At 45.0% G+C, this 22,623-nt stretch overlaps 1 protein-coding gene across 2 annotated transcripts in view; it reads left to right on the top strand.

Annotated features, from left to right (window-relative positions):
- The first annotated feature begins 12,024 nt into the window (after positions 1 to 12,024).
- SLC45A4 (solute carrier family 45 member 4) overlaps positions 12,025 to 22,623 on the top strand; it is a 65,672-nt gene continuing 55,073 nt past the window's right edge. For both annotated transcript variants that reach the window (XM_075704809.1, XM_075704808.1), the window contains exon 1: positions 12,025 to 12,055. The gene's annotated coding sequence lies outside the window, so the exon portion shown is untranslated. The remainder of the gene's footprint in view (positions 12,056 to 22,623) is intronic.

The raw sequence follows: 22,623 nt of genomic DNA, 5'->3' as shown, positions 1-22,623 counted from the left end.
GAGCTTTCTGCTTCTCGCAGACACGAGTACGCGAAGCGTACCAGCCTGCCTCGCTACAGCACAGCTAACTGCTTTTATGAATGGAGTTAAAAACAACAGATGCTGTGAAGCTGTTGCTAAGAAGCTTTTTTTTTTTTTTTCCTGGTGTCCTGACTGCTCCGGCCAATATAAGCCACCACGCTCCCGAGCACCGTACAGCTCTGAAATCAAGGAAGTAGGCAGGAAAAGAAAAGCACAGGTTCCCTATCTGTTCTCAGCCTGTGTTTAGTTGAGCAATTATACAATTCCAGATTTGCGATTATTCCTGGCAAGGTTTATTCATCTCATGGGAGACTTTTGGAATAACATGGTGCTTTTGTAGGGAGTGTCAACCACCAGGCAAACGTGCCTTCCAGATCTGATTTTTTTTTTTTTTTAAATATGTAAGTAATTGTTTCTTTACAGTTTGGTCTTTGCCTTTTAATGACTCACATTTCTACCTTGTCAGCTTTCAACACAGGCCCTGCCCTCCCTCCCAGTACTACAATCCTCCCAGATCTCACCCACTGTGCCAGGTCACCCAGGGTAAAATCATGAAAGGCGAGAATCCATTTTGTCAGCGCCCTGTCCAGATGTTCTGCTTACGGAGGCTGCTTTTAGGGGGCTGCAGAGACTACAGGCACAGCAGTCAGAAGGCATAAAAACCGAGGTGCAAGCCTGCCTCTAACACATTCAAAGAGAGGTTTGTCTGTGCTTTATTATTTGGACAAATCCAGATGCATTTTCACGGAGACAGCGACAGACTCCGATCCCCAGCACTGCTTCTGTGCCAAGTGTCTCATTCCCATTCCAGCCTCCTGCGGTGCAAAAGTGCTCTTCAAAATAGAGAGGGAGAAAGCTTAAACATTCATAAAACTAATTCTTTAGTTTTAATCTCAGTGAAATATGACTGCACCTTTTTTAGAGGTTTTTTTGTGTGTAACTTTTCCCCCTTCATTCCTCTCCGAAAAATGTATTCAACTTGAGGCAAGGAGCAATTATGGAAAATTTCAGGCTGAATGGTTAAACCATGGCCAACTTGTAAAGTAATTGGAAACATAAGGATAGAAAGGAAAGTGTTTGGCAACACAGGATGAAAGGTGCTATGTAAGTGGAGGATTCTTTTTTATTGCAAGCTCTCCTCTCTCTGATACATTAATTGTGTTTTGCCTGATCCCTTGACAGTTCATTAATTTCTTGTCCAATTGCAGGCTGTTGAGTGCAGATAAATTTCAGGCTATTATGGGAACACCCTAGAAGTTTGTATAGAAAGGAAACTCTCTGTTTCCTGTATCATCCTTCTGGGGATCTTGAAAGAGTTCACAAAAGCCACTTAAGCAAACTTTCTTCGCTGGGTAACGGAAGGAAAGGAAACTGTGAACAAGCAAACAACATTCAATTCCATGAGACAAGAGATACTCATAGGTCATTAGAGAGAAAGTAAAGTCAATGAATGCCACACACACACACACACACACAAACTATCTCGTACTCTGAAAATAATGGGAATTTCTGCACCTGCGCACTATCTATAAAAAGGTAAATCATGCAAAGCGCCAGTGAGACGAGTGGTGGAATATCTGTCCCTGCAATGCGTGAAAAAGTTTTTTGCTGTTCAAATAATATATTGCGGGCCGAGTTGGAAATGCTCATGGATCAGCTGAACAGCTTCACTTTCTTCCTGTCATTAACAGCACGGTTGCCAGAGGTCTGCTACAACCAGCTCTGTATTTTTTGTCACGTACAGATCGAAAGCAAAGATCCAAACAGCTGTAAGTTTTCCTGGGGCTGGCTTCAAGCACAGAATTCAGATGGAGCTCAGAGGGCTGGGGCAAAACACAGCTTCAGGTGTGAAAATGCAGCCTCTGCCTCCAAGCTCTGGAAATATTGGGGACTCCAATTCATAGGCTTGTCCCTGTCTCTGAATTTTATGCCAGTTTTCTAAGGATGTGAGGTTGGCCCAACAGTATGCCCCCTTTCCTGACAACTTTTGGCTTCAGCTGCATTCCAGAGGGAGATCAAAATCACAGAGTGGATGAAATGCTGCAAGTTTGTTAAAATAAGTGCTTAGAGGAGGAGATTTGCAAGAGGCTTCTCTGGAACATGGATTTTGTGGCATTTGATATGAGTAAATCCACACGATGGAGAGACCTTGTATCTGCTTAAACCACAGGAAAACCTCTGGTTGATGTTTGCAGTCAACAGCAAGGCACAGACCTGTAAGAAGAAATGGTTTACAGGAATCCTTGGCTAGTGGCAAGCAGAGCAGGGAGGGAGGAAGGGAGTGAAAGGGAAGCAGTACAGCAGCATCTCTCATTTCTGGGAAGTTCAAAACAAGCCAGAAGGGATGATACAAAGCTGACATCCCCTACAAAACACACTTGTCCCTCTCAGAAGAGGAAGAGTTTGTGCAGCAGGGTGACTTAAGATCAGTATGAAAGGACCAGGCCATCTGTCAGGTCATTTTCAGGACTATCTATTAGGAGAAAATGATCTAAATTTCAGGTCAGTTCAGTGCCCCGTAGTCCCTGAACACTCCTCTGAACTTCTCCAGCCACACTCCAAGCACAGCCTCACCAGACCACACCGAGAGATCGTGGGGAACAGTGTTGCTCGGCAGAGGTTGAAAAATAAACCTCTAAAGGCAATGCATGGGCTTGTTGGGCATCTCAGAAGGAAGAAGAAAGGCAGAGTGAACTATGGAGCCAGCACCAGCAGGTCCCCAGTTCGGGCCTGATAGATGATAAGAAAAAATGGGAGGTGGCTGGTGTCTGCTCTGTACCTGTGGTGTCGTTGAAGAGAGGATTTCTGTCTCCAAGGGTGCTGACTAGCAATTTTTGAAAGGCATTTAAGAAAATATCAATTGTGAAAACATTTTTTCTGGCAGATTCTGCAACATATGCTTCTGGTCTGACCAAAACCACTAACAGGGAAAAAAAACAGAGCGAGGAAAATACATCAAACTTTTGCCAGATGGAAAAAAAAAAAAAATCATTCAAATTTGGATTAATCCATTCAGGCCAGTTCTTGTTTAACTGGGACTAGGGAGGGCCTTTTTTTTGCAGAAATACAAGTGATTACTTGACAGGAAAAATCCAAACTCCTCAAAAACATTTCTCCTGGTCTCGTCTCAAAGTTCTCTGCAGCAACAGTGCTTCCCTGGGGAGCTTGCTAAACCTCCCAAATAACCTCATTGCTAGGAACTTTCTCTCCTCTCAGTTTTATTAACTTCTTTATCTTAAGCCGTAATCTCTCGAGTCTGCTCTCGAGGCTGCAGATAATCTCCGTTCAAATAGTCACCTTCTGAGCTTCTGTCGTCTTTCTGGGCTCTGGCCCAGGTGAGTGCTAAGACATCCTTATGGAGAGCATCTGTCTGCACCCAGCATAAGTGCATTGCCAGTTCAGAAAAATGGGCTGAGACCCATTTAAGAAGAAAGGATCTTTATTTTGATTATTTCTATTCTGACATATTCAGAATTTCTGCATTTTATTCACTAATAATAGGAGGAAAAAAAACAGTAATACAAAACTTTTGGTCCTACCAAAGCAGCCCTGGCTCTTTGAGGTACTTAAGTTAGGAGCTTAGTTGCCAGGCTTCCTTTAAAAATAAGAAAAGAAGCTGCTGAACTGATAGGATTGCCCAAGTAAGAAGAGCAGCAGGAAAGCACGTCTCTATTACCTTCCCGGTTTGTTTGCTGTTGGCACAGTGCTCATACACACAGCTCTACAAACCTCCAGGTTGTGCCGTAGCCTTGGGAAGATCTGGGAAGTGTTTCGGGAAGATGAAGAAATTGCTTGGTAAGAAACTGGAAGTGCAGCTGCTTTTATAGCGGTCAGAAAGTGAGAACTGGAGGGTGACTTACCCTTGAGTACTGCGTCCAGCTCTGGAGTCCCCAGCACAAGAAGGACATGGACCTGTTGGAGCGGGTCCAGAGGAGGCCACAAAAATGATCCAAGGGCTGGAGCACCTCTCCTACGAGGAAAGGCTGAGAGAGTTGGGGTTGTTCAGCCTGGAGAAGAGAAGGCTGCGGGGAGACCTTATTGTGGCCTTTCAGTACTTAAAGGGGGCTTATATGAAAGATGGGGACAGGTGTTTTAGAAGGGCCTGTTGCAATAGGATGGGGTAATGATTTTAAACTAAAAGACAGAAGACTTAGACTGGCTATAAAGAAGAAATTTTTTACAATGAGGGTGGTGAAACACTGGCACAGGTTGCCCAGAGAGGTGGTAGATGCCCCATCCCTGGAAACATTCAAGACCAGGTTGGATGGGGCTCTGAGCACCCTGATCTGGTTGAAGCTGTCCCTGCTCACTGCAGGGGGGTTGCACTAGGTGACCTTTAAAGATCCCTTCCAACCCAAACCATTTGATGATTCTATGATACCCTGGGAGACACAATATTATGTGAAAGGGCCTGACCATTACCTGCCAGCCTCTGCAAGCTGAAACAAGATTTAGGACTGTCGCATGAGTCAATGTGCATTGTTTATCCAGCAGAAAACTATTCCTTTTTTTATGTAGGGTTTCCCACCAAAGCAGCTAGATGAACTGACTCATCCTGAGCATACACAATCAGCAGATGAAAAGGAAAGGAAAAGTTTCTCCTTTTGGGATAAACTAGCTTTTAAATCATTTCATCTGTAAAGTGAAACTAGACCCCAAGAACGGCAGCGTGCACTATCCAACACTGTGCTTCAGGTAGAGGGACTTCCCCAAATCAAACACTGTATGAAAACTGATGGCTGGGGCAATATTCAGTTCTAGGAAAAGGGAATAATTGTTGAACACAACTGTTTTGAGTTAATTCCAAAAACTGTGAATTTGTCAGTTTTCACCCAACTTTTAGGGAGAGAAGCGATTAGAAGAACCCTAAAAAAATCTCAGTATTTTGCTGGGGATTTTAATTTCCACTCCAATCAACTTTGGACTCTAGAAATGCATTTTATTTTTTTCCTCAAAGTTTAAAATTACATTCACATGAAACACTTTGGGGTCTGCAGTTGTTGGTTGTGTTTGGAAATTCAAGCAATTAGAATAAAAAGTATTCACCCAATTCAGTTTCTCGGTCACAAATACAACAGTCTGCTCGGGGTTATTCTTGAAACTTGGGTTGCTTAAGTCATTTAAATAGATTTCTATTTCAGAAACAAAATGAGAGCCAACAATTTCACAATTAAAAGCTCGAGGGCTACAAAACTTGGCTTCACCTAAGACTTTTAACATTGTTTTTATTATCTTAATCACTAGGTTCTTTACATACTAATTTTCCATCCCATTGCCAACCAGTGCCAATCCAACTCGCTTTTCCATCACCCAGGTGAGTGTTACTCATGTTTTCAGGTGAATGTAAAAAAACCCCTGAATACAGTCAGCACAACAGTGTCTATTTTTGCGACGGCTCGTGGACCTCTGCTAATACTGAGTCATAGCAGCAGAAGTCGCTAGCTTAGGTGTAGCTCTTTCTGAGTTGTTTCCTAGGGTTTTCCAAAAATAAAGAGAACGCCGCCGGTTTTCCAGATGCAGTTTTGATGACACAGGGCTAAACAATTTTAAATCCTGTCTATGCTGGGACCTAGAATATTGCAAACACCAATTAGGCATGTTACCGATTAGGCAAGGGGAGAGATGAGATAAATCACAACACGTGGTTGTAACAGGCCTTAGCAGAGCAAAGAGTAAAGCGAGTCCTCCAGGAAGGCTACAGAGGCTTCAGGTCCCACCTGGGTGATCAAAACAGACGTGCACAATAACACCTGCATAGTTTAAATCCAGCTGTAGCTAAAAGGCTGCAAAACAAGAAGGCAGAGTGAATAGGGATAAATGCTCAGCTAACTAGAGGTCATGGTTTAGTGTCTAGAGCTATAGACTAAGCATTTGTGTTTTGACCAGATAAAATACGGTATTTTATTCTGCACTGGACTAGCCCAGCTGGTGATCATCTATAAATTAACCCATGAAACGTCGTGTTGTTATGAGAAAGCATTAAGGAACCAAGATCTCTCCCAGGTGAAATTTCAGTAAAGTTGGCTTTCCGGCAGGCTGCAAGAGTCTGTGCAGCCAGAAAACTAACTGGTCTTTTTTCTGTATTCACCAGCGTCAACTGGCAGTAATACTGGCCAGCTTTCACCAGGGTAAGGCTAATGTGAATAAAGTCACTTGAAAATCATCTCAGACTTAAACAGCCTCCTCTACTTCAGGCTTTGGTTCAGGATTTTGGTTCTTTGCAAACCCAATATGATGAAAAAGTATCCATTTTTCAATTTGACTTTGAGTAAAAATAGAGAGACCAAAGTACAAATATCCTTGTGCAGCAATGGAAACCTCATAAACATCATAGTCATGGTTTAATGTGAGGCAGCTTGGAAGGAAAACTGACTAATGTCAGCTCATTGCCCAAGCGGAGAGAAACAGAAAGAGTAAATAGCATTAAAAAAAAAAAGAGAGGTTCTGATCTCTCCATTGCAACGGAAGAAGTGACTGAACTGAACAAGCCCTGCAGTTCTCGAATGCTGTCTAGCAGCATTTTAACTGCTCTTGGTGCTTAAGTGAGAACTGAAAGCCGCTGTTCTTGAAGGCCTGGCAACTCACCCCTTGTCAACTATAAACTGCACTGGAGCTTAATTCCTCGCAGTTTTATTGTGAAGATAATTATAGACCACATCAATTCAAGAGGCTGGATAATTTTGCAGCCATTAATACCACTTTTTAGCTGTGCAAACCAGGAAAACAATGGTAGGGAACTCTTATTCTTCAAGGCATGAACTCACAATGAGACCTCACAAGCGGCAGCAGCAGCAAACGCATCTTACAGCCTGCATTAGCATCTTGCCAAGGTAACTGCTATCAGCTTGAGTCTCCACCATGAGCCATTTATTTTCCACATGGGGATGGTGTGGGAAGGTGTAGCTACTGCTTTTATTCCAGGTTTCAGCCCAGGAGAGAGGCAGAGACCCTACGCCTGCACCACCCTGTCTGCTTAGGACTGTTGACACTGCTCTAGGGTGACACAAGCCAAATGGCTCCAGATGGAAAAATTTGGGCATGAGACAGGGCAAAGGGCTGGGTCATGCTCTATACCTGCAGGTCCTGTCTGAAGCTATTTGCCTCTCAGAATTCAAAGTCCATTTTGGCTACCACAGGCAACCTAAAGTGACCAGCAAATCTGGCTGGCTGGCTCCCAGTCACAAACTCGCACGCAGTACCCTGCTGTCCATGACCCGCCTGCGTCCAGACAAAATATCTTTGATTGGCTTGCTGCAAGTCTACAGCCCTCATCTGACAGGCAGAAACCAGAAGCATCCCAACGCTTTTTTTTTTGGGGGGGGGAAGACAAGGGCCGTTTTACACAGCCATTAAAGCTCCAGTTTAATGACAGCTTATGCTGGGGGAGGGTGGGAAGAAGGATAAACAGCAGTTTGAAGCCCAGAGCACTGGTTTCCCATCAGATATCTCACCTTTTGTGCGAGATACCCTGGGGATAAGTTACAGGCCAAACATGTAAAAGTTGAGACTCATTTTTCATGTCCTTGTTTACAAGTGTCCTGGCTGGGAGACCTCACCTAGGCTTCTGGGTGCTCAGATTTGCTTCAAGCCTAGCCTCAGGCTTCCCAAACCCATGGCCACTCCCCATTAGGAGACACCTCTAAGAGTTGGCTGGTCAAATCATTAAGTCTGAAAGCAAGTCAAAACAATTCCATGGGCTTTTGTCCATCCAGATGAAGAATTACCTTTTTGTTCTTAAAGTCACAGCTTTCAAGGGTTTAGGAGCAGCAGCAGTCTCATGAGGTTTGGATAATCTAGGAATCCCCATGTTTCATATAAAGCAATTCACACTAGATCTGAACATTGGCAAACAGTCAGCTAAATCCATTATCGCATGATAATGCTCGAACATTTCATTAATTCCTAACCAGCTGTCCTCTGCTCCCTTACCCCTTTCATCATACAAACACTTCTTTAACTGTCTGAGGGAGGGGAGAGGGAGGATCAGACGCAGCCTCGTAAAATTCCTTCACCCGCTTTGCCTGCGGCAAGTTATTTCTTTTGACACGCATGTAAAATAATATTGGGGGTGTTGTTTGTTTGGCTTGGCTGGATGGTAGATTTTCATAACAATTTTGTAAGCCAAGTACCTGTGAAATGGAGTAGAGAGAACTCACGGCAGCTTGTTGATGATCCTGCCATCTGGTTAATTAATGTATCTCATTAAACACGGAAGACCCCTTGCTCCAATTTCTATGCCAAGACAGAGGGCGAGGCTTAGATCACCGTGTTGCTCTCCAGTGTTCAGAGGTCCAGTAGATTTTTTTTTTTTAAAAGTCCTTGGGTACTGCATGCCAAACAAACCAGTGGAAACGAGGACAAGCGAGGGATCAGTACCTTGGGGGTTTCTCCAACTACACGGCTCACAAAATGGAAACATGCATCGTAAGAGTCACAGAGAGATTTTAAGGTGACTTCTGGATGCTTTCTTTAGGGAAAGCTCTCGCTGAAGCGCCTCAACTCGCTACACATTGCCTAGGGTCACAGCGAGGAACAGGACCGCTGAGCGGGGACCTGCTAAAGGCAGACAGAGCCTCCGAAACGCCGGGAAGGAGAGTGTGCCTCCAAACTCGCCCTCAACCGCAGCTGAGGGGCTTTTCTCCCAGTCCCACAAACGTCAGTCCTTCTGCCGGGCAAGCGTAGCGCACGTCTGGACAGCACATCAGTCTCTTGACTGACACTTGTTTCTCCCCTGCCAAGACTCGAGGATGCATTTATTTATTATGGGTTAAATATTTGGAGTTGAGTAAGAACCTCAGAGGGAAAAGGTGGGTCTGCTTCCCTGGATTTTTTTTTTCCCACTCCCTCCCTCTCATTATAAAAAATTGGATTTTTTAAACTGTTTGTTTTATGGAAAATTACCCTTTCTGACTCTAGGCTCAGCTAAGGGCCGACACTTAACAACTCTCAAGCAAGAATCACACAAGGAAATACAATGGAGAAATATCTGGACACGTCTGGACATGTCTGGACATTGCCAGAACAGGTCTAAAATGTCAGGGCGAGGTAAGGAGCACGCTTCACCACAACAGCAGGCAACAAAAGGACAAAAAAAAAAAAAAAAAAAAAAGTAATTTTTTTCAGTTATTTCAAAGCGAGGTGTCAAAAAATCAGGTAGCCCAGGCTGCCACAAATCTATGGGTAACAAGAAGCACATCCTAGAAGTTGTAACTACACCTACATCTTGAGATCCCTTCTTGGTGTTTGCAGTTGTGTGAGGGTCCAATATAACTTCCACGGAAGTCACTGAAATCTCTTCTCTTCATTAGACTTTTCTACTACTATAAATATAGGTATATTTTGTTTCTTCTGTGAAAAAAACTTTAACATTTTATTAAGCTGTTACCACATACATTCAGTTGTGATACAATGGATGTTGTTTTACTGTCAAGAGTAGGTGTTACACTGGGCTGTCATCAGTATGGTAGCTTTATCTTTACCATTTGGCTAATTAAGATAATTATTTTGCCACTTTTTTTTAAAGCTAGCAATATTGTTACAGTATTTATAAACATCAGTAGCATGTCAAAAACCCCATCATTCTTTGAACAGACTTTGGGAATCCTCACCAGAGGATGGTTAATTTAGTGAGTTGTGCATGATTGTGGTCATGCATGCTTTTCAGTCCTTGGTCTGAATTAGCCTAAAAACAAAGACATATTGAGAACAGCGTTCTAGAATGAAACATTAATGCCATTTTTTTGTTGTTTCTTGCAATCGCAGTATTTTTGCTAGACTCAAGCTTCATATTGCTTTTTAATAGCGTGTAGATGTGTACAGTTCTTCCATTTTGCATCCTGTGGTTTTCCTTTTTCTTAAGTCTGGAATGCTTCGTGGTTTATTTATTCATGAGCTGCAGAGAAAGAAGTTTGCAATTAAAAAAAAATTGTTTTGGAATATATAGTTAACGGTGTGTCAAGAAACAGAAAACAATTACACTTATGCAACATAACGTGCATTTTTGCATAAGAAACAGAAAACAATTACACTTATGCAACACAACGTGCATTTTTACATGCCACTCGCACGCTACTTTATGCATCCCCAGTTTACGTAAGTAATGAAAATTAAATATTATGCTACCCTGCCCAATGAAGTCAGCACAATTAAGGCTGGGAGACGTAAGTAATTGGGAATAAAAAAAGACGCATGCCTGTGCTAAAAAAATATGGTCTTTTATCGCAGGTTTGCAGGGGGTGCTTACAACGCGGCAGGACTATGGCTGCAAATGGGACCGAAGGGTTTTAATTGCCTGGGGGTCGCTGCATGTTGTATATTGAGCGTTGTATGTTGAGCGTTGTGTATCGAGCCTTGTGTATTGAGCGTTGTGTATCGAGTGTTGTATGTCGAGTGTTTTATGTCGAGCGTTGTGTATCGAGCATTGTGTATTGAGCGTTGTGTTATCGAGCGTTGTATGTCGAGTGTTGTGTATTGAGCATTGTGTATCGAGCGTTCTGTATCAAGCGTTGTGTATCAAGCGTTGTATGTCAAGCGTTGTATGTCGAGCATTGTATGTAGTGTTGTTATGTCGAGCATTGTGTATCGAGCATTGTATGTCCAGTGTTACATGTCGAGCATTGTGTATCGAGCATTGTATGTCCAGTGTTACATGTCGAGCATTGTGTATCGAGCGTTGTGTGTCGAGTGTTTTATGTCAAGCATTGTGTATCAAGCGTTCTATGTCGAGCGCTGTGTATCGAGCGTTGCATGTCGAGCACTGTGTATCGAGCGTTGCATGTCGAGCGTTGTGTATCGAGCGTTGCATGTCGAGCGCTGTGTATCGAGCGTTGCATGTCGAGCATTGTGTATCGAGTGTTGCATGTCGAGCGTTGTGTATCGAGTGTTGCATGTCGAGCGCTGTGTATCGAGCGTTGTGTATCGAGCGCTGTGTATCGAGCGTTGTGTATCGAGCATTGTGTATCGAGCGTTGCATGTCGAGTGTTGTGTATCGAGCGTTGCATGTCGAGCGCTGTGTATCGAGCGTTGCATGTCGAGCATTGTGTATCGAGCGTTGCCTGTCGAGCGCTGTGTATCGAGCGTTGTGTATCGAGCGTTGCGTATCGCAGACGTGCCCGGTGCCCGTAGCGCCCTGGCACGGAGCAGGCGATGCGGCTTGGCACGGCACAGCCAGCAAAGCGCTGGGCTGGACGAAAAATCGAGGCGGCTTGCGGCCTCGATGGGTGCTGGAGCAGAGAGGCGAGGTGGGGTGGCAGGACGGCACCTCGCGTGTGGCCAGACCGAGGAAAAGGCGTTATTTTTCCTCACGACGAAGGAAAACTTTGACAACTGGTCCGCCGCCTTTGCAGTATCTGACGTACGGAAGGGCGTCCGCCCCAGCGCTTTCCAAGCTGTTACATTTGGAGCTGTACTTGGCGCAACTTTTTCGGAGCGGGGAGAGGGGCTCCCCGCCATGCCGCCACCGAGTTTCTGCGGAAAAGCGCTGCCTCGGCGGGGGCTCGTCAGGTGGCCGCCTCCAACCGCCCTCGGGTCTGCGCTCGGCGGACTCACCGGGCTCCCTTTCCGCCCGCAAAGCCCCCCCGGCCCGGGGCGAGGTGCCGGCGGGCTCGTCCCTCCCCGCCCCGGCAGCGGGACCGACCGCTGCACCTGACCCCGCCGCCGCCCCGGCCCCCTCAGGTGGGCCCCTGGGGGGCCGCCCCGGCGCCCCCGTAGCCCGCCCCCCCGTCGCCCTAGCAACGCCCCCCGCCCGCCCGCGGCCGCCCCCCCGCGCCACGCCCCCTCGCTGCATATTCATGACCCCCGGCGCGGGGAGGGGGCGGAAGCGGAAGCGGGAGACGTTTCCGAGGAGCCCCGGTATAAAGCGGCCGCCGGTGCCCGCTGTCGCCCGCCGCGCTCCTGCCGCCGTGAGTGACCTCGCCCCTCCCTCCCTCCTTCCCCCCCCCACCCTCCCCGCCGGCCGCCGCGGCCACCTCCCGGCACCGCCGCCTCCCCCGCCGCACGGAGCAGGTCCCGGGTGCAGGGGGAGACCCGGGGGCAGGTAAGGGGGGGGGGGGGTCCGGGGTGGGGGCGGTTGGGCTGTGAGGGGGGGTCTGGAGTGAGGAGGCGGGGGGTGAAGGTAAAGAGCGGGTGGGGAGCTGTGGGGTGGGGGAGATGAGGGGCTGGTGAAGGTGAGGAAGGGTTTGGGGCGAGGGGGAGGCGAGGGGCTGAGGAAGGGTTTGGGGCGAGGGGGAGGCGAGGGGCTGCGGAAGGGTTTGGGGCGAGGGGGAGGCGAGGGGCTGCGGAAGGGTTTGGGGCGAGGGGGAGGCGAAGGGCTGAGGAAGGGTTTGGGGCGAGGGGGAGGCGAAGGGCTGAGGAAGGGTTTGGGGCGAGGGGCTGAGGAAGGGTTTGGGGCGAGGGGGAGGCGAAGGGCTGAGGAAGGGTTTGGGGCGAGGGGGAGGCGAAGGGCTGAGGAAGGGTTTGGGGCGAGGGGGAGGCGAGGGGCTGAGGAAGGGTTTGGGGCGAGGGGCTGAGGAAGGGTTTGGGGCGAGGGGGAGGCGAGGGGCTGGTGAAGGGTTTGGGGCGAGGGGCTGGTGAAGGTGAGGAAGGGTTGGAGAGCTGTGGGAGAGAGATGGGGGTGGGACTGATGGTAAGGAAGGGCTGAGAAGCTTTTGGGTAGAAGGAGTTCTGGGGCTGGAGAGGTGAGAAGGGCATGAGGAGCTTTGGGGTGAGGGGTATGTGAGGCTGTCAAGATGGGAAGGGCATGAGGAGCTTTGGGGTGATGGGTATGTGAGGCTGCAGAGGGGGGGAAAGGGATGAGAAATGAGGAGTGAGGTGAGGGAGATATGGGGCTGCAGAGATGAAGATTCGAAAGGGTTGAGCTCTATGGTGAGGAATTGGGCTGAGGGAGATGTGGGGCTGCAGAGGCTGGGAAGGGATAAGGAAGGAATGGTAGGATGAGTAAGGAGGAGTTGGAGAGGCTTGATCCGGGTGTCTGGGGTAGTGAGTCCTAATGAGGTGAAGATGGGATGAGAAAGAGGTGGCTGAGTGCCCCTTTGGTATTATGTTGGGTGGTGAGTATGCTGGAAGAGGATTTGACAAAGGGACCAAAGATGGAAATTAGTGTAGCTTTTCAGACGATTAAACTTCACTAGTCTGCCATTTGAATAATTCCACACTTAATCTGTAACCTGATCTCAGTGCTTTACAATAAAACAGTTGAGTCTCACCTCATCTGATATGATGGTGAGAGAGTACTGGGGGGATAAATTACTTGGCACTTAACTCTTAAATCTCCTGTGAAAGCTGCAGTTTTCCTTAAGATCATGTTATTGGTGATTTGCAACTCTGAGATGCCCTAATTTACCATCTTTAGCAGGTGCCAAAACTGTTTGACCCTGAAAAATATTCTCCCTGTGGGGCAGTTTTCTGTTGTAATGACTGGCCTCCAGTATTCTCTATGTATAGAGGAAAGGAGGGGAGGGAGAGATTTAGCCAAGGCTCCGACTTGGCACTGGGTGCAGTGAGTGAATCAGTGTTGCTAAAGCTTGGCTAATGCAGTGAATTACAAATGGGAAAGGATAGGAAAGATTGCAGGCTGTTGAATGTTGGACAGAGGAGGTGGTTTCTCCTTCGAGAGAGATGTTCAAGAAGTGGACCTACAGGGATAGGCAGCACTGTAAGTGCAGAGCACCTTATGGGGACTCATGAGAACAAATTGCACTGTTACAGCATGTATCCTTACTGCTCTGTAAAAACTGCTCCAGCATGATATGCGTCATGTTCCACTGCCTTGATCAGACAGTGCTACTAAAATATTTAATGAAATATGGCTTGAGCAGGCACTTGAGCTCAAAGAAAGAGCGAGCTTGTGAATATTTCTGTTTCCCTCTAGAAGTCAAGCTTTTTCATAAGTATCTGGCAGAAGTGGTTGCTGATGTAATTGCACTGACATAGCTTGTGTATGCCTTCCTCCCTCACACCAGTGTTGCCAAAGATAAGGTCTTCCTCGCTTGGTTTGTTTAATGATTATACTGGATTGGTGAAAAGTTCAACAGGCCTAATTTTTCCCTTCCTAAATAAGGAAAAGGGCTTCAGATAAGACACTAAGGTATTTAGTTAACACTCTGGCTATAAATGCTTCCAGAAGTACTTTTTACTGTAAGTTTGAAAAGCTGGTACTACCTTAAGCTCCTAAAACTGCATCCAGTAGTCTCTGAGGCATCCAAAAACCTCTGTGAGTTCCTGTGCCTGTCAAAGGTAGTGGCAGCTGCTGTCTTGGAAGTGAGAGCTTCATTCCTGTATTAATGAGATTAAATTGGGTATTTAAGGGAGTTTTCATGACAAAATAACAATTTCCATGATGTAATGGATGGGATCAGTGGAACAACTTCTATTTTAGTTAGCTATTTGTAATATTGGAGGCCAGTTTACATGGCTCACGCTTCTCTGAGCAAGGAAATGATAGTGGTTCTTGCACTCAAATTATGTACAACTGAAGCATCTTTAGTAAAATTGGAAACGTATGGTTCTATAGATCATGCTGTTGTGTAATGCGTGTTAACTCCTGTGGGAACCTCCTGCTCTCTGGGAGTCTGTCATTGAGAAAGGAATGAGCAGTATCTGCTGATGTGACCTTGGTTGGATGCTATGGGGACTGCTTGCAATCGAAAGCAGTCCTCTCCATCAAAGCTGAAATGTCTTAGCAATTCAGTCTGTTTTAAATATGCTTGCTTGTACTGCCTTAAGCTGACATGGGAGGATGTCTTCTGCTGGAGGTGTCCTTCATTAGTGGTGAGAAAGTGGTTGGAAGACTGACATAGCTGGTGAAGTTGCTGTGCCTTCTGTGCCATGTGACAACAAAATAAATGAAGTGCAACTTTGTTCATGTGCCTTTTCCGTGGAATATTTACACGGCTCCCAGTGAAGGATGGTGTAGCCCTGACTGAAACAATATGCATGCTTGTATGTCTAAGTACATGTAACCTAAATTTTTCAAACTGAATCAAATATGTAGCCTATTTGAGGAGCCTTCTGAAGCAACTGCCTTTATTCTGCCATGTGGAAATACAGGCTCTGAGGAGCTTAGAGAAAGCAGGCTGAATTTGGACCCATCTCATAAGGCTGTGACCTCAGAGGTTAACTACCTTTAAACTCATGCCAGTCCTGGATTCACTGACAGCTAGAAAGTTAGGCCTTAATAATTTAATATTGCTCTGCTTGTGTGCTAAGGCTGGAATGTGTGGACTCTACCGCTATCCCTGTATAAACTTGTTTTAGATGGATCATTCCTAAAAGCTATGAGACTACTAACATTGGATGGTACCTGCAGAATATTTCTCTGGTGAAACTGCATCTAACCTTTGACAAACCACCTTGAAGTCAAAATGTGTTGCCAACTGAGTAGCTTAGAAAAGATGCTTAAGCTTTGAGAGGCATCTTATAAATGCCTAGGTGGGAAGCTGATGGCTGAAATGACCTCCTAGCTGCTAGATAATGCCTGCAGTTGTGAATACAGTTGCATGTAACACTTCTGTACTTTCAGCAGACACTGATTTAAGCAATAAACAGTTCCTTTGCACAGTAGCATTTGACCTTGCCTAGCTTAATCCATAAAGTCTGCCTGCGATGTACTGCTGTCGTTCTTAGTTGCACACCTCATGACTTCAAGCTTCAATTCCTAGAGAAGGGAGCCAATTTTGCCCACAGTACGTGGGCACCTCTACTTGTGCTAGGCAAAAGCAGTGAAATCCTTTCACATCACCCACCACAAGAAGCTGCAGCTGGCCGTTCTTTCTGAGCTTAACTAGCAGTCTGTACCTCTGCTCTTACTCCTAACAGTAGAAGCCACCCTGAAATACTTGCATCCAATCATCAAGCAGTGTGTGTTGAGCAACAGTCCACATGCAGCGGTGTCACGCTTGAGAAAAACAAGCTTTGCTTGCACTCCAGACTGACTAAATGTGATTGTTACTGTAAAAGCATGCTGAACAGAGGCAAAGCTACTAGAGTTGAATGGGGCTTTCCAGCTGATCTGCAAGGAGAGCTGCTGTGGAAGTGATGAGGCTGTTGTGGTGGCAGGGGAAGCTTTAGCAGCTCGCACAGTAACTGGTAACATGAACTGTTGTGCTGCATTTTAGTTTTGCAGGGGTCACTCCTGTCACCTTTACCTGTAATACTTGCAAGATCCCAGGCTGTGACCTATTCCAGCTATAGGTATAAGATTCATCAAAACTATGTGGACAATGACATAGCCTTGTGCGTGGTTGTTTCCATTACAGAATGCTTAACTGATTTGATAACTATTCTGTTAGAGCTCCAGGTTCTTCAACTTGCAGCACATTGTCAGCTTTACTAAACAGCTTCAATTCAACAGTGTGGTTAACTCGGAGTACAGAGTGCAATGATTGTCACTTGGCTTAATAGACCAGTGCTAAACTGATATGAGTGTTTGAAACAATACTTTTCTGACACAGCATTACTCCTGCCTAGTAACTGCTTTAACAAGTCAATAAACTTTCTAGCAGAGCTGTGTATTTAAGTTGCCATACAGAAGCAGAAAATACAAATGATTCTGGCAAATCCAGTTGCCAGGAAGTTGGAGCAGAATGCCTGCTGTTAGGATGAGTGACACCATGTGTGTAGCTTGACAGATAGCTGGTGTTTCAGCTTGAGAGTCACCTTGCAGGTGGGAGATCCTGGACAGCCCAGAAACCAAGCCTGGAAGAAGACACTGTTAAGCTGTGGAGCTCTGTGCTGTGAACTAAAGGCTTTATGTGCTTTTGGTAAGCTGCTGCTGGTCAGGTGACTGTTTCATGGTCAGCAGCTTATCAGTTACCCACACATCTTGCATTTGGGTCACAGCCCTACTCTGAGTAACCACCCAAAACTTCCACTGGTAAAGGATATTATGTCCTCCAGCTGGGACTGTGAGGGTCTCTTGAATTCTAGCACTGAATAGTTATTGCTATCTGAATAAACTGGTTATTCTGTTGTGCTTCTGTATCACAGTTCACTCCTTGGAGTGGAATAAGATACTCTGCATGAAAAAGAGCTGAGTTCATACTATTAAATCTAGATCTCCGATGGAGTTGCTGGAGACTGAATTTGCCTCAAGTTAAAAGCTGAACTTTAGGCATCTCAGCAATGGATTCACAACACTGCAGTGTCTGAGTCACTGAGTGGTTTGTGTGCTGTGAACTGCCATCTTAGGGAAACTGGCACACAGTAGCTTAACTAAAGCCCCTTAGTGCTGGTATTTCCAACAAGTGCTGTAAAGTCATTTAGACTGCAGCTGGCATGCTGCACTATAACAACTCAGGAGAAGCAGCCAGGTTTTCTCATCAAACTTGCTCTTGGCAAGTGACTGTGGCAAGCATCAGGATGCAAAGCTTTCATTGGGTAATGATTTGGTTTGGCTTAGGAGCTGCTTCTGACCTTGGTCTGGCTCTTACTGGCATGTAGTCTGCTCAAATGTGAATCTTAGTCTATAGATGATGGGAAGCTGGTCTCCATGACATGAACAACTAATAAAACTCTTAAAACCCAGTTAAAGCTGGGGAAGACTTTGTTTCTGGGACTCCCATCTATGAAGGATATTAAACTAGTCTCTTTAGCTGTAGGACACCTGGCGGGCCTGACACTTCAGGCTTGACTAGCAGTCTCTTTTTCAGTGTTTATATGAAGACTGACTAATCTGGGAGTGGACTGAGACCTACTTGCCTTGCAAGACTGAAATTGTCAGTCAATAGCTGCTACTCATGGAGCAAGCATAAAAGGGTAGTAGGCAAACAGAGCTTAGCCCTAAGGAATAGACGGAAGGTGCTTTAAAAATTGTAATGTGTAAACAGCAGCAGGAAAGCATTGCCCCTGAATTGTTTTGCTAAACTGTGTCTGAGGTGGATTTTATCAATGTTCAGGGGGGAGCAAGACTGGTGCTCTTAGAGTGGAGAGAGAACCTAGTTTCCTCATCTTGTTTTAAATGAGACCTCTAATGTTTTTGTAACTGAAATTGAAACCAGTGTTATGCTGACCCTGCATATTTTCTATCCTCTGCTGGCTGGCCTGGACTACTTCTGCATGCAGTATAGTTCGTTTATTTTGGAGACTTGAAAACAAGCCATTATCACCCTTTGGTGCCAGATAAATAAATGATCTAACTGGGGGCTGAACCCAAAGCACTCTTACAAAAGCCCAATTGCATGTCACACTTATCTTCTTCATTCTGTCCTTGAATATATGATCAGTCTTCCTGGGCCACATCCAGAAACCAGTGGCTTAGCCCAACAAGCAATGACTACAGAACAGTCAGATTTTTATGCCACTTAATTTCCTACCATCACTTATATGCAGCAAGTGGTCTTCCAGAGTACACTTAATCTGAGCACTGTTTAACCTACAACTTGCTTATCCATCATATGGGAGTACAAATAGGAAGAACAGGAATCAACTACTAAAGTAGTGTTGATGCTGGATCTTTGCTTCCAAGTAACAAGAGCTTCAGTTTGGGGTTTTTTTTTGTGGGGAAGGCACGCATGCAGGGTAAAAATACTCCTCCCCTTTTACGAGGGGAATATCTGAGCAAGTACACTGGCCTGTGCAGTCTGGCTCTGGGTAATCCCAGAGGAGTGATTTGACAGCCTGAACTATTGCTCCTTAGAGTAGTGTGGCTGGCCAGCTAACTCCCAAGGGTTCAAAAAATAACCCAAAACAAATGCACAACTTAAACGCTAACACATCTAGTGCACATGTCCTGTTTGTCTGAAATGTATCTGGGGGAATTGGCTAGTGAAGTAGGTTTGTTCTTTTTCTTGGCTCTTGTTCTGCTTTGAACTTCAGTGTAGAGAGAGAGAAAAGGCTTACACTTCTCAGTGCAGGAGCTACCCTGATTGTTTCCAGCATCACAGCATTTGCGTGGCTCTGGCTGCCATTCACATTGGTGATCACTGCCTAAAAGTCAAAACATTTAGCCCCTTCAGTGGGCTGAAAAGGGGAGTGACTTGACAGTTATCTGTATCCTTCATGTTCCTACAGTTACTGCTAGCCTTATAGTTGGAGCTTTTTCTACTGCTTTGCTTTCAAATCACCTTTCCAATATGTCATCTTCCAGTTAGGGTCTGTTCAAAACTATTAATATGCAGCTGCACAGTAGTAGATATCTCGGTCTACTGGAGAGATGTCATTGAACCAGATAACATGTGTCCTCTTCCAGATGGTCACTCTGGGATAGTTTGTGTGACAATTCACTTTTGAAAATAAGCCTTTTGACCCTGTAGTACTAGTGGGATCTCTAATCTTCTTTGTATGCATATGAGCTGGACTGGAGTGCTAGATAAAAGTATATCTACCACGGCCTTTCAGCTGTGTAGTAGTCCCCAGTTAAGCTGTGTATAAAAGGGCTTGGGTTCTCATCCAGTGAATCTCGTGCTAGCATCTTCCATAGATGCCTATTCGTCTAGTGGGCTTGATATTAAATTGTTAGTACCATTCTTTCACTAGTTAGGAATGGTGGAATATACTTGTGGGCAAGTAATAGTCTTTGGTGTAATGACTTAAGATAGAGCCTTACTGCTCTGTCTCAGGGTATTCTTAGCCTGTTCATGGCTAGATCTAATTAACATCACTTTGTCTATGTAAAACCTAATGTGTCTCAGATATGTTCAGTATAAACTTGACTCTGTAATCCTTGAATGAATTTCTTTGCATCTTCCTACCACTGCACAAGTCACTTCATGAAAGCTACACTCACACAAAGTGCTCAATAACTGCAAACTACTGAACATGTATGTTCATCAGACTACAAACTTACAGCTCATTCCAGCAGCCCAACACTGCACAGTATTTCCCTGAGCTGCACTTAGAAGCTTTCTCTTCGTCATTAACTATGGTCCTAAATTAACACTCTTTCCAAGAAATCAGTTCCAGTTCTGTTAAGGCTGGTTACTGAATAACTGGTTGTAATGAATGCCTAAATTTATCATTGGTACAATAATAGCTACCCTGTTCCCTTAGCTTCAGCCTCTTTCAGAAGCTTTTGGTCAACAGACTCACTGTCTGGGTGGTTTTGTAAGGAGTCTGTGTAGGTATTTCTAAATATCGCGCTTGCAGGATCCATCAATGAACTTGACAACAAGTTGCCTTAAGTGTGGATGACAACCTTATTCTGCCTACTTGGAATTTAGTAATTGATGTGTCCCTGATAGCATTCACTAATCTTTCAAGTTTTAGGGGCTTTTCCACTGACAAAGCCACAGGCTGGTAGGTGGCCTATGGTCAAACATTCCTACTAGACAAAGCTTTAAGTCCCTACATAGCAATTACTGTATTAAGACGGAATATGCACCACAGCGTACAAAAGACAAATTCTTTGAGTAGGGAATAAGACTTCACATTACATGCAGGAAGTGCTGCAGACCAAATGATTTGGAGATCCTGCCTCTAGGTAATGGAATAAGAAAGCTGCTGCAGTTCTGTGCTTCAGGCATTCTCAGTAAAATTGCTTTGTGGTTGAAAAAAAGAGTCCGATCTAGAGAGATGTTCTAGGAGTGCTGTTGGTAATAGTTTCCCAAGCTTTAATACTAAGGGTATATTGTCTGATAAGGGCAGAGTCTAATGTTAATGTGTTTAAATACACACCTCCACCATCCAATCTAATGTCCATCTTGCATCTCAGGGTGGAAGTACTGTGCAAATGAAAGCAACATTTTCTTTATCTCCAGTAGCAGCATTCAGTTTATTAATATTGCATCTACCTGTAAGCTGGAAAATGAGTGGAAGCCTGCCAGTGACAAATATTTAATAAAAATGGGTCCCTTCTTTTTTGCTTCAATGACTGTCCGGCATCCTTTCTAATTCTTACCTGGTCTGGTTATGCTAGTGCCATTACAATGCTTCATTTTCTTGTTCACTATTGATGTAGGGATTAAATAACTTCCTCTTTAATTGTCTGGGTAATAGTGACATCTTTTCAAATAACAGTAAGAATACGGGCCAATTCTTGGCTTTCACCGAAGAAATTTCTAAAATATTGGGCTAGACTGAGAGCAAACCAGGAAGCCAAGGCTGGAAACTTCTTGGCTCCATCGTATCTGATAAAGCAAGCAAGAGCCCAGAACTTTCCGTCATTAATTTGTTAGCCTTGCAGGACAAACTAGCTCTACAAGTCATTTGATGTGAGCAGCTAAGACTAAAGCTACACAAGTCTGTATATCTGAAAGGGTTTAGCCTTGTAATAATGCTGTCAACCTTCCAACCTTGCAGGAAAGAATGAAAATATAGGAAGCTTACATGACTGACTACATCGCAAATTGTTTATATCTGGGCTTGTAGTTTTAATATTAGATCTGCATTCCCCAGACTTCTAAGTAGAAGGTTAGACACAGGCTTAAACTGCAGACTGTGCAGTGCAAGCCTGGAAGTCTGGGTAGCTTTTCTTGTAAGTTAGGTGCACAGTTTCACTCAAGGCGTATGTGGGGTGGATGCATCCAAAGTGGCAGGCAAGTGTCACTGTTCACGATCTAGTGGGATTTGGAACATGGCATTAATGTGTAACTGCCAACACTTCTGAAATGAGTTTAATCACAGCAAATGGTAGTCACACCTGCTCCTCATGGTTGGAAGTGTTTAATAGAAAGCATGTGAGAAGGCACATACATGTGTTCAGTTTATTTTCCATCCAGCAAAGAAATCTGGGATCAGGCCACTCAAGATCTTACCCAGATGGCTGGGTATGTTACCCCACGTGTGTCCTAAAGTAAACCAGAGCCTGTTTTGATTGCACTGTGTTCTTCAGTAGGAATTTACATTTTGTACTGAACCTGGGAAACTTGTGTCTATGCTAATTTCAGTTCCATGTTTTGAAACCTGATAATTCTTTATTTGCAGAGTTTTGCACTCCATGCCAGCAGAGGTTTAAGTCTGGCTGAAGCTTATTGTTACAGGACAAGTATTCTTTCATCGGGGAAAATACAGGATATAGTTTCATATTTTATATTCAACCTTTCTCCAGACTTCATGTATGATGAGTGGTGAGCAAGGGCATACTAAATCCTCAAAGGAAGGTGAGCCGAGAGTTCTTCCTAGCCAAACATTTTTTGGGTTATCTGCAGTCAATGCAAACTGCAGTGTTGTAAATAGGAAGAACTTTATGGTAACACCATGTGAGTAGACACCACATGAATTCTTTTCCTGCAGGTTTTATTTTTTTGTAACAAATCAATAATTTGTTATCCCCTAACTGTCTACCCCAATTGTAGAATCATAGAATGTTTTGGGTTGGAAGGGACCTTTAAAGGTCACCTAGTCCAACCCCCCTGCAATGAGCAGGGACATCTTCAACCAGATCAGGTTGCTCAGAGCCCCATCCAACCTTGAATGCTTCCAGGGATGGGGCATCTACCACCTCTCTGGGCAACCTGCACCAGTGCTTCACCACCCACATTGCAGAAAGTTTCTTCCTTATATCTAGTCTGAATCTACCCTCTTTTAGTTTAAAACCAGTACCCCCATCCTATCGCAACAAGCCCTGCTAAAATGTTTGTCCCTATCTTTCTTATAAGCCCCCTTTAAGTACTGAAAGGCTGCAATAAGGTCTCCCTGGAGCCTCCTCTTCTCCAGGCTGAACATGCCCAA

Source organism: Pelecanus crispus, chromosome 2 (assembly GCF_030463565.1).
Source record: "Pelecanus crispus isolate bPelCri1 chromosome 2, bPelCri1.pri, whole genome shotgun sequence".
NCBI lineage: Eukaryota > Metazoa > Chordata > Aves > Pelecaniformes > Pelecanidae > Pelecanus > Pelecanus crispus.
This window is presented reverse-complemented; position numbering and strand designations above follow the sequence as displayed.